Source organism: Silene latifolia, chromosome 9, assembly GCF_048544455.1.
Source record: "Silene latifolia isolate original U9 population chromosome 9, ASM4854445v1, whole genome shotgun sequence".
Classification (NCBI taxonomy): domain Eukaryota; kingdom Viridiplantae; phylum Streptophyta; class Magnoliopsida; order Caryophyllales; family Caryophyllaceae; genus Silene; species Silene latifolia.
This window is the reverse complement of record NC_133534.1, coordinates 71,665,463-71,677,497: the sequence shown is the minus strand read 5'-3', so window position 1 is coordinate 71,677,497 and position 12,035 is coordinate 71,665,463. Positions and strand designations below refer to the sequence as shown.

The window sequence follows — 12,035 nt, the reverse complement described above, 5'->3', positions numbered from 1 at the left end:
TGGTTGAGGAATTTGTGTTTTGTTAATGAGGGGATTGAGGGTTTTTGATGTGTGTTTGTGTTTGAATAAGGTAGAAATAATTTGGGGAAGGAGGGATTTTAATCCCGTGTTATAGCAATTCAGCAGCAGGAGACGAGCGGATTCTTCTAAAGACGCTCGGATCCTTAGTCAGTCAGCTGAGGAATTCCTAGCCCGTGCTGAGATGCGCGGATTCTTCAGGAGACGGGCGGATGTTTGCTGGAGACAAGCATCTTCATCTGGGGACGCTCGGATTCATAGGCAGTATGAATTCTCAGTTTTTGCACAGGTCAGGACGCGCAGATTGTTCCTGAGACGAGCGTCTTCTAATGTGACTCTTATTTGCGTACATTTAGTCCCCTAATTGAACCTATTTTGTATACTATTTTAACATTTCAGGGCCATTTTATCCGTCAGATGCTTTCTATTTTGCTTTCCTAGTGCATTTTATATTTCTTATAGGAAAGGAGATAATGAGGCGGAATTCCCGTCTCTCGCGCATATTCTGAAGCTTGTTGACGATCTTGGATGGACTAAGTATGAAGAGGAGGAAAGAATGATAACCAAGGAAGTAGGAATAAAGAGTATATAGAAGCATCATAGGCTTAAAAGCAAGAAAAAGGGAAACAACAGCTCAACCCGCACGGGTCAAGCTCAAGTAGAGCGGGATACTCCTCAACCCGCTCGGGACAAAATCAACTGATACGTGCAATTTATATAGTCTTTTTAGCCTTTTATAGCACATATTTCTATGCATTTTTGTACTGTTATGTATTGCGAAATGCCCCGAATTGGCTACTTTGGTTTGTTTTGTCTAAATTGCAGAAATGAACCTGAAAGTGGTAAAACCACGTCTTATTCGTCCTATTTAGCATGCATAATGAGGAGACGGGAATGTTAGAGCAAGAAATATGCCTTGGAGTGCGTGAAGGGTGGTCAACGAAGTGGTCAAAGACAACTTAAGAGGCTGATCTGAAGAAAAGCACTCGATCGAGAAGTTTTATGGTTCGATCGAGTGGTTTGAATGACACGAGAGGTCGATCGAGTACTTCTACATGCTCAATCGAAATGCTGATTGCTGGAGTTCCTCGATCGAGAACTTTACTTACTCGATCGAGAGGAAAAGCTGGAGAAGATCTCGATCGAGTGGTCTGAAACCACTCGATCAAGTGGTTTGCTATTCTAAGCGGGCTTTAGTGACCCGTGTTACTATTATTTTGTTTAAGCTTTGTTTTTCCTATTTAAGCATACGTTCATTAGGTCATTAGGGATATTTCACATACTCTTCTTCTACTTTTGCTTCTAAACCTACTGCTTAATCTCTTAATCTCGTACTTTGCTTGTGGATTGTTCTTTACGCCGGATTGCTATTGATTGTAATCCTTCTTCCTCCCTTAATCTTAATCTTATTTACTTTGTTTACTTTAATCCTTGTTTCTTCTTATTTATTTTTACCCTAATTTAGTTTATGCTTAATTATCATTATTTCATCTTGCCTTTGATTAGTACACTCGTTATTGTTATTTTTAACACCATTAATATTATGAGTAGCTAATTCCTTTTATGTCGAGATTAGGGAATCCTTGGTAGGATTGTGACGATGTAGCGAATAGACTAGACGATTTATTTGTGAGAATCTGTCCCATAGCAATTTAACTGTAATATCGACTTAGTTAAGTGCACGCTTCTAAATTACCTTTAATCTGGTTAATTTTACTCCTGGATCGAAAGATTGGATTAAATAGACCTGCTATGAACAGTAGACTACCCTAATGAGGACGGAAGTTAAATTAGTGGAATTCTAGGATAGAAAGTGGACCGGAAGGACGTTTCCTGTATCCTTCTCACAGTAGATTGTCTAGGCTATTTGTAGCTGAGTTGATAGACTACCATGGTGAACCGAAATCCTAGCATATTTTCTCTATTTGATCATCTTTATCACATTTCTCTACTTTTATTACTCTTGTTTAATTTCTCTTTGCCTTAATCTCTTATTAGTTTAGAAACCAAAATCAAACCTCCATGTTGTGACCCAATAGACGGACCTTTAGTAGATATCTTGCCTCCCTGTGGATACGATCCCCACTTCCCTAGCTATATTAGTTAGAGACTAATTGGTTATTTTTGGTAGGTATACGATTAGCATGTCAAACTTTGGCGCCGTTGCCGGGGAGGCAATAGCCCTATCTGTTTTTGTTTCGTTTATTTTTATCCGTCTCAGGGAATTTTTATTCCTTGAGTCAGTTCTCACTTATTTCTTTCAGTGTTGTGTATGCCCAGGTCAAACAGGTCGGAATTAGTCCCAACTTATCCCGACCCAGAGAGATCTCTTCGGCATAGACTCCGTCTGCAAAGAAAGACTCGAAAGGAAGACTTGAGTACTTTCGAACCCGAGCTACAAGATTTCCTTTTCGCAGAAGACCCGTCTTTTAAAGAAGACAATCTCATTTCTGCTATCAAGACAGTAAAGATGCCTAACATAGCGAGTCACTCAGAGCCCACAACTGCCTCGATTCCAAAGGGTTTCCAGCTCGCGACAGAGGACGATAACACTTTTGATATTCGCCCGTCTTATATAAATCTGGTGGAAAGAAATCTTTATCGAGGTGTGGCGGGTGAAGATCCGCGAAAGCATATGGAAGTCTTTACTGACTACTTTTCAACTATTCCCGCTACTAAGGGAGTAACTCAAGACAAGATAAAGGAAGTGCTATTTCCTTTTTTATTACTGACGCAACCCGTGAGTGGCTGACTGATCTTGACCGGACTGCTGCTGGTATCACCAACTGGGAGACTCTTGCACTTGCCTTCTTTAAAAGATACTTCCCTCCACAACGCACTAATCAGCTGAGGGGTAAGATTACTAGTTTCAAGCAGGCACCTGATGAGAATTTCTATGAAGCTTGGTGCCGGTTCAAGAAGCTGGTGAGGTCTCTTCCTCACCATGGTTTTGATCAGTGGTTCTTATGTAACCAATTCTACAATGGGTTGTACGATGACCACAGAGCTATACTTGACGCCTCATCCAATGGGAGATTTTAAAAGAACATTGATGACGATAAGGGATGGGCATTATTGAGGAGATGACGACCCATTGTGTTGTATATGGGAACCCCAGGGACGGAATTCGGACTGTTCACTCGGTCGATAATGTGGTCGTGGCTCAGCTGGAGGCCATGAATGCTCGTTTTGACAGATAGGAAATGTAAGCTGCTGGTGATCAACAGACAATTCATCTGTTGACTAGACAAGAAACTGTCACTTGTGAGAGATGTGGGAGCAATGACGGTCACACTACTATTGACTGTCTGACAGAGAAAGAACAAGTCCTTGCCTTTCAGCAATATAGGCAAGGAGGAGGTTCTTATTACAATAACCAAGGGGCGGTCCATTCCAATCTGAGGTGGACAAGTCAGAATGTTCTCAATCCTACTCCTCCACCACAGCAGTAGCAAGCCTATGTCCTCATAAAGTTTAACAAGGCTTTCAAAAGCCTCCTTCTTTCCCTCCACCACATCAAAGAGCATCATCTTCTAGTGGGGTAAGTGAGCTGACTGAGTTAAAGACAATGATTCAATCGTTGACAAAGCAATTGCAAATGAGTGACCAACAGAAGGAAGCTTCAATCAAGTCAATTGAAACTCAAGTTGCTCAGTTAGCCGCAAGCCAATCCACAAGGAAACCGAGTCATTTGCCATCTCAATCCGAGAAGAATCCACATGAGACGATTAACTTAATTAATTTGCGAAGTGGTCGTTCCTACGAAGGACCAAAGTTGTCAGCTGATAAGGACATTTCAGACCCGAGGGAAGCTACTATGGTGGATGAACAGTCGCCTATTGTTGAAAGTATGCCTAGCACGAAGATAATACTCGATCGACTGATTTCAGGTAGTCGATCGAGTAGAAAAGCTGCTGAAATTACTCGATCGAATGGAATTAATGCTTGATCGAGTAATTTGGATAATCAGGAGACTGATCGAGAGATTGAAACCACTCGATCGAGTGGAATTGCTGAAGAAACCGTTCGATCGAGTGGAATTTTACCTCGATCGAACACAGTGGAAATAGAGGAACTCGATCGAGAGGCTGTTATTGCTCGATCGAGTAAAATATCACCTGGAAGGACTCGATCGAGAGGTAAAAAGACTTGATCAAGTGAAAAAGAGCTTGAACCTGCTGAGACTTTGGAAGAGAGGAACAAAGGGCTCGAGATTCCTATTACGGTGCCCTTTCCAAGCCGATTACAGAGCAACAAAACCAAAACCAATCAACAGTTTGGGAAATTTGCCGAGCTCCTGAAAAGTTTACATGTTACTATTTCGTTCGCCGTGTTGCTGACTCAGGTAACCTCTTACATAAAGTTTATGAAAGAAATATTGTCGCGTAAGAGGCATATAAACGATCATGAGACGGTAGCTTTAACTGAGGTAGGGACTGCCCTAGTTCAAAATAAGTTGCCACCTAAACAGTCAGACCTGGGTAGTTTCTCGATTCCGTGTCATATAAGAACCCATTTGATTAATAATGCGCTATGCGATCTAGGTGCTAGCGTGAGCGTCTTACCTCTATCTCTCGCTAAGAGACTTGGTTTGACCAAATTTATTTGCACTAACATGACCGTACATATGGCCGACCGTAGTATATCACGGCCGTTAGGAGTTATACAGGACATACCTGTCAAGATCGGGAGATTCTTTATTCCCGTAGACTTCATAGTGCTTGACATCCCCGAGGACACTCACACCCCTATTATTTTAGGGAGACCATTTTTATTCACTGCTCGCGCAGTGATCGATGTCGGGGGTAAGACACTTACAATTCAGGTAGGAGATGAAGAATTGATTTTTCATCAGTCTAAATCTCGTAGGGCTCCTATGCAAGCTCAACCATACAATGCCCTATCCTCTACTAACTCAGATATAGACACTCCAGCTGAGAATGTTGAATTTTTTGCCGCTATTATAACCCCTCCGCCTCGGACTGAGAGCGAAAAGGAGGAACAATCTTCTATTTTCCTTACTGCAGGTACAAATGTAATGGATGCCAGAGTTGTCAATGGTCAAAGTGCGATTAAAGTTAATCAAAATGGAGATGCCAGTGTCAAAGCTGATGGGAAAGACAAAGGGAAGAAGAAAGTTCGTGCTTACGTGGACGTCAACTACTCTCCCCCTACCAGTTCAAACTCAAGCTTATGGAGATCGAAGAGGACAGTCAAAGATGCTGAAGGGACCTCCTCCAGACAGAAGCCCTTCTTTGGGCTACTGAAATGTTTTGCGAATTAAGCGGGGAATGCCCCGTTGTAACAAATTGTAAAACTTTAAATTTCTGTCGAACTTCTTTATTGCATTTTTAGAACTGCTAGACTTTAGACTATTTAGGTTAGCTAGAAAAGACTATAGACTGCATATTGTGTGATTTGGTATTAATGGATGTATTTTTGCGTGTTTTTATGCAGGTTTGGGGGATTTATATTGCATTGGGATGAGTTACACGAGAAAAGAACTCGATCGAGTACTTTTTGTACTCGATCGAGAGGAATGCCTAAGAAAACAGTTCGATCGAGAGGTTTCAGTTACTCGATCGAAGTGGCAAAAATGAAGAGTACTCGATTGAGAGGAATTTCATTCGATCGAGCAGAATGAAGGCCAAACTTCTCGATCGAGTGATTTCAAATCACTCGATCGAGTGAAATTGGTTAATACACGAAGGGAGTTAACTCTTTAACCTATTTTTCTCATTATTTTTGTTTCATTCTTCATTTGCTCACCCCCTTTTGCGATAATCTCCCAAATCCTCCCTAATTGTTGCCTTAATACCAAATCCACCACCCACATCGTCTCCCTTGCTAGTATATCGACTAAATCCCTCTATTTATCCCCTAAAATTCCTCCTTGTTGCGTTTGAATTTGGGAATTAGGGTTTGCGGGTTTTCGATCAAAATCCCGTCATTTTGCATTGTTTTTGTCTATTTTCTTGCTTAATCTTGTGGGTTTCGTCATCAAGTAAGTATTACCTTTGCTATTTTGATGATTAATTGCTTTATTTCGACATTATGAAGTATTTAGGGTATACAGTTTGTGATTTAGCTCGAAAAACCCGACTGTTTTAGGATTTTTATGCTTAATTCGTTCAATTGATTATTATTCCCCCTTGCTTACATGATTAGGATGGAAAGTAGTTCATTGCCTTTGACTGCTTCGACTGTTGTTCCATCCTCGACTGAGACGGTGGTCCCTGCTGTCACCACCATCACTACGATTGTTAGTACCGCTGCTACTTCCCCTGTTTTACCTGCTGTTGTTACTGGTACTACCGCTGCTGCCGAGGCTAGCTCTGTTTCTGCCTCTGTGTCTGCCTCCGTCTCAGCTAGCAATGCTGCTAGCTCTGCCTCTGCTGCTTCTAGTGGTGCAGCCACTCCTAGTACTTTTGGTACGGTGACCACCCCTGCTGCGTGGTCACCAGCTGTCACAGCTGCATACAGAGCGGCCTTAGTACCTCGTTCCGTCAGAGGACGGGCTTCTTCTTCAGGTACTAGAGCCCGGGGTCCCGGAAGAGCCATGCCTGCTGTTGGCCCCGTCATTATCCGAGTTGATGACTCACTTGACCCGCACCCCGACTACCCTGAGGTAATTTTCGTTAATGCTTTACATCGTCAATGTTTCTTTGCCTTAGAGAGCTGTGATTTTCTGTCTACTAAATTTTTGTGTCGTAAGTCACTTGATAGGTTAGGTATTTACGAGCCTGTACTTGAGATATTGAGAGGGGCATGGATGACGGGACTGATTACCATGTGTGCCTTGACCTTCAAGGAGCTGACCCTCGAGTTTTTCAGCTCCTTTACCTTCTCTTCTGGCGCCTACGCCACTGACCAGACCTGTACTTCTGTTTCATTCCGGTTATTTAACCGGACTATTTCTTGGACCCTAGAGGAGTTTGGTACTAGGTTAGGTCTTTCTTTTACGGGTGACACTGCCTCTCCTAGGAAGGTCATCCGCCACTTGTGGAGGACCTTGGCACAGATTAGCTACGAGGAGCACAAGCTCGCGCATGTCCACCTTCCCCTGACCTGTTACTTCTTGCGTCTCATTGGTGGACCATCTAGTCAAGGTAACTTTTGACGACGATTAAACAAAACTGATCCGACCAAAAATGGCGCCGTTGCCGGGGACGGTGTTAACTTGATTTGATTTTCATTGATTGTTTTTAGTTGTGTCTTTCTTTACCTTGGGGAAGTCAAACTCCTCAAGGTTAGTTCTAATTGTTTTCGAGTTGTTTGATATTTTGCATGTCTAGGAGATCACAAGGTAACTTGTTACCCATTGATCTTGAAATTGAAAGAACTTTGACCAACAATAGAAGACTTGCTAGAAATACTTTGAAAGGTATTGGTGAGATTGTGGACATTCAACCAAATAACATTGAGTTCATCAACCCTTTTGCAAGAGAAGGAGAGGATAACACAACACAAAACCAACCACAAAATCAACCCACAATGCCTAAATTTTCATCACATTCCGTACCAACCGAGGAGAATCTACCAAATGGTACTCCAACCCCACAACACTTAACCGGTAAGTTCATCGCAAAATCCGCATTCATACAATTAGTTGAGAGAAGTCAATTTGGGGGGATGCCTAGTGAAGACCCTCATTCTCATATGGAGACTTTTTGTGACTATTGTGATGCGATTTCTCAAACTGGAGTGACTCAAGACCAAATTCGATGGGTCTTATTTCCTTTTTCTTTGATTGGTTCCGCGAAACAATGGTTGAAGAGCCTAGACAAGGCTACTCTTGGTATTGACTCTTGGAAGAAATTGGCACTTGCTTTCTAAAAAAAATTCTATCCTCCGGAAAAGACTAACATGTTGAGAGCCCAAATCATCGGGTTCAAACAAAGGGACGAAGAATATTTGTAAGAAGCATGGGAGAGATTCAAGGATACTTGCCGATCTTGTCCACATCATGGACTTAGCGAGTGGTTTCTTGTACAACAATTTTGGAATGGTCTATATAAAGACTCCTGAAACATTCTCAATATGGGATCAAATGGTATGTTTACCGAAGTTGACGATAATCAAATATGGAACAAGATTGAGGAAATGGCGATCCATAACTCACAATATAGTATACCTCGGAAGGCTACTAGAGGAGGAAAGCATGAAGTGGACTCTATTACTCAATTGGGTGCTCAACTTAGTGCTTATATTGACACCATTAATTTGAAGTTTGAGAAGGCTATGGCTAAACTTGAAGAGGCCTCCAAATCACCTAAGAAACATGTGAATGCCATGGTGGCATCTTCATCAATTCCAAGTGGAGTATGTGAGAGTTGTGGAACTTTGGGACATGACGAAAGTGAATGTAGGGGAACCAGTGAACAAGTGAATGCTTTCTAAGCATACAAGAGTAGTACCCCTTATTCCGACCATTACAATGAAAACACCAAATTCCTTCCAAACCTCTCATACAAAAGCCAAAATGTTCAAAACCCTCAAGCAACATACACCCCACCTCCAATGAGAAACAAAGCTCAAATACCCTTTTACAATCAAAACCAAGGTTATCAAAATCAAACTCCATACAATCAATCCAATGACCAAGGTTTTGATTTTCAAAAAGCGGTCCTCCAAATGAAAAAGAACCAACAAGAATTTTTCACTCAAATGCAAAAAGATAGTCAAGCAAAAGACATCACCATCAACAACATCCTAGCCCACACCAAAATGTTGGAAACCCAAATGTCTCAATTAGCATCTTCTAGCTCTCAAAGACAAAAGGGGCAATTACCACCTCAAAGTAATCCCCCGAGACATGAATCGGTAAGTGCCATACATTTTAGGAGTGGTACAAGGTATGAAGGGCCATAGGAGCAAATTGAGGAAGACATTGTGGAGGCTAATGACAAGGAAAGAGTTGTGGAAAACTTTAAGAAGAAGAATCCACCATTCAAGAAGCTTCAAAGAAGAATGAAGAAAAGGCTAAAGAGAAGGAGCCTATTGTGATTCGACTTCCATTTCCAAGTCATCAAGCTAAGCCTAAGTTTGATGAACAACTTGGGAAGTTTATGGAGATTGTCAAAAATTTGGAAGTCTCAATTCCATTTACGGAATTAATCAATCATGTTCCGGCCTATGCGAAATACATGAAAGATATTCTTACGAAGAAGAAATCCATCCGGAAGCTTGAGACTATTGCTTTCACTAAGGTGAGTAGTGCTATCCTACAAGGAAGTTCACCTCCGAAACTAAAGGATCCGGGAAGCTTCTCTATTCCATGCACCATTGGCAATCCCACGATCAACAAAGCTCTATGTGAACTTGGGGCAAGTGTGAGTGTCATGCCATATTTGGTGTGCAAGAGGCTAGGAATGGGAGAGCTTAAGTGCACTAATATCACACTTTAAATGGTGGATCGATCAACGAAGACACCTTTAGGGGTATGGGAAGATGTGCCGGTAAAAATTGGCAAGTTCTTCATTCCGGTGGACTTTGTTATTGTTGATATGGAGGAAGACTCCAACATTCCTATCATTTTAGGAAGACCTTTCTTACACACCGCGGGAGCGGTGATTGACGTGAAATATGGAGATCTCACCTTTGAAGTGGGAGATGAAACAATCACTTTTAATCTTGACCAGGCAATGAGAGCTCCCTGACTACATAAGCCATGTTTTATGGTTGATCATTATAGCCGAGAAAGTGATAGGAAGAAGTTGGCATCTCAATGCAAAGAACAAGCTATGGGTAAAGAATCACCACCCATATGGCAGAAGAAAATGGGTAATCTCCAAGATGCTCCACCCAAAGAGGAAGAATGTTTCAACAAGAATGAGATCTTGAATAGCTCACCACCACTCATGACAAGAGAAGAGGGAGGCCTCATTGGCCATAATGATAAGAAGAAAGAGGAGTTGTTCTCATCAACTCATGAAACTATTGGGGAACAAGTAGACGAAGTATGCGGTCTTTGGGATGATGAGTTTGAAGGGATATTCAATCCCTATCGGTAATGCTATGACCCAAGACCACAATGAAGAATATTATGTGCAAAGGTCTATTGAGGATCTTTATCATGACAATGAACAACCTTTCGACTACTTCTTCAAGGTGTTGAGCAACATCAACAACACCTTGGCTATGCCCCCTTGACATCTCATTTATGGATGAGAGATTGGTGGAGTCCTCCCTAAACCACTATTTGTAAATATTCTAACCTCTTAACTTGCACTTTACTTATTGTATTGCATTTTTGTCAATTTTGGATTTGTATTTTTATGCCTTGATCAAGAATTTCATCATTTCGAGAGAAAGTGAGGGAGGGACTTAAATGTTTATTGATGTGTAGTGTTTTGATATAGTGTGGGGATATCAATTGCCTAGGCTATCCAAGCCTTCGTAGTGCCCCCACAATAAAGACCAAAGGAATGAAGAGTAAATGACACGGGTTATGAAATACCCACGGATGGAACTGAATTCGTGAGGTAGAGGGACAATCCGAGTGGCCCGACAAGAATCCGCTCGTCCTAAAAGACAATCCGAGCGTCCTGGGAAGAAGACGCTTGTCCTGAGAGAGCTGAAAAGAAAAAATTTTGGTCTGACTGAAGATCCGAGCGTCTCCACGTAGAATCCGCTCGTCTCAGTCAAGACGCTCGTCTCACCAAGGATCCGCTCGTCTTACTGCTGGTAAAATTTGGGATTTCCTCCTGACAAGGAATCCGAGCGTCCTCAAGTAAATCCGCTCGTCTCCCTTCAGAAAGACGCTCGTCTTCCTCAGAAGACGCTCGTCTCAGCACGGTCTTATTTTCTGAAGCAAACTGAAGCAGAATCCGAGCGTCCCGACCCAGATCCGCTTGTCTCCCCTGTGCAATTCAAATCCAACGGGATTAAAACCCCACCTTTCCAATTCATTTTACTCATTCAAAACACAAACACATCTCCAAAACCCTCAATCCCTCCATCCACCAAAATCAATTTTCTCAACCAAATTCACCCAAATTAATTCCAAACTCCCTCAAAACTCAAACAAATCACTCCTTTGTCAACAACAAGCAATTAAAACACCAAAATCTTCAAAGTTTGAATCGATTTTTAGGATACGAGGCAAAATTCAACTATCCTAAATCGATTTGGGTCTTATTGAAACTTGAAGAAATCAAGCATCCCTTTGGTGTTACTACATATAAGGAGAAGATGGCTAGGACAAAAGGTGGAAGCAAGGCATCTCCAAAGAAGAATCTCTCAAAAAGACAACAAGCTCTACAAGCTTCAAAGTCTTTGGTGGTTCAACGTGTAAGTATGGAGATTCAAGAGACTACTCCTCCTATGGTGGAAACTACTACTTCTACTCCGGTTGTTGAGCAACTAGATGATTATCCGGAGGTAATTTTCGCATCCGATGCCCATAGGAAGAAATTTTTATCTCTTGCTAAGAAATCTATTTTACCCACCAAGTTCATATGCCAAGAGACTTTGACCAAATTGGGTGTCTTAAAACAAACAAAGAATTTCTTCGAGTCCATGGGATTGCTTACTTTGTTTAATATGCAAGAGTCGACCTACTCATCCCTCACCATGGAGTTTTTAAGCTCATTGAAAGTTACCAAGGTGAAGACTCGAACAACCATTGAATTCCGTCTCGAGAATGTTGATAGGAAAATGACTTTTTGCGAGTTTGGTAAAGTTTTTGGCCTTAGCAATGACCCAACTTATATGAAGAAGCCCCCAACCAAATATGATCCCGCTCCCTTATGGAAGGCTATTACCGAGAGAAAGTTCACATCTTACCATGATTGTCGTGCCCTTTATGTCCATCATCCGGGCATAAGGGTGTGGCACAAGGTTGTTGGGCATATTTTGATTGCTAGAAAGGGAACAAACCACTTCACCGAGCTTCATTTTATTTATCTCGAGTCGACCTTGAATATTGGTAGAGAGTTCACCACAAATTACAACATTCTTCAACTTTTAATTGAAAGGGAACAAACCACTTCACTGAGCTTCATTTTATTTGGCAA

General features: G+C 41.7%; 2 non-coding genes across 2 annotated transcripts; both read right to left on the bottom strand.

Annotated features, from left to right (window-relative positions):
* Positions 1-2,863: 2,863 nt before the first annotated feature.
* Positions 2,864-2,969, bottom strand: LOC141603726 (small nucleolar RNA R71). Its single transcript, XR_012525584.1, has one exon. It is a non-coding gene; the product is annotated as a small nucleolar RNA R71 (small nucleolar RNA).
* Positions 2,970-7,884: 4,915 nt separating this feature from the next.
* Positions 7,885-7,991, bottom strand: LOC141603651 (small nucleolar RNA R71). The gene has a single exon (XR_012525511.1). It is a non-coding gene; the product is annotated as a small nucleolar RNA R71 (small nucleolar RNA).
* Between the last annotated feature and the right edge of the window lie 4,044 nt (positions 7,992-12,035).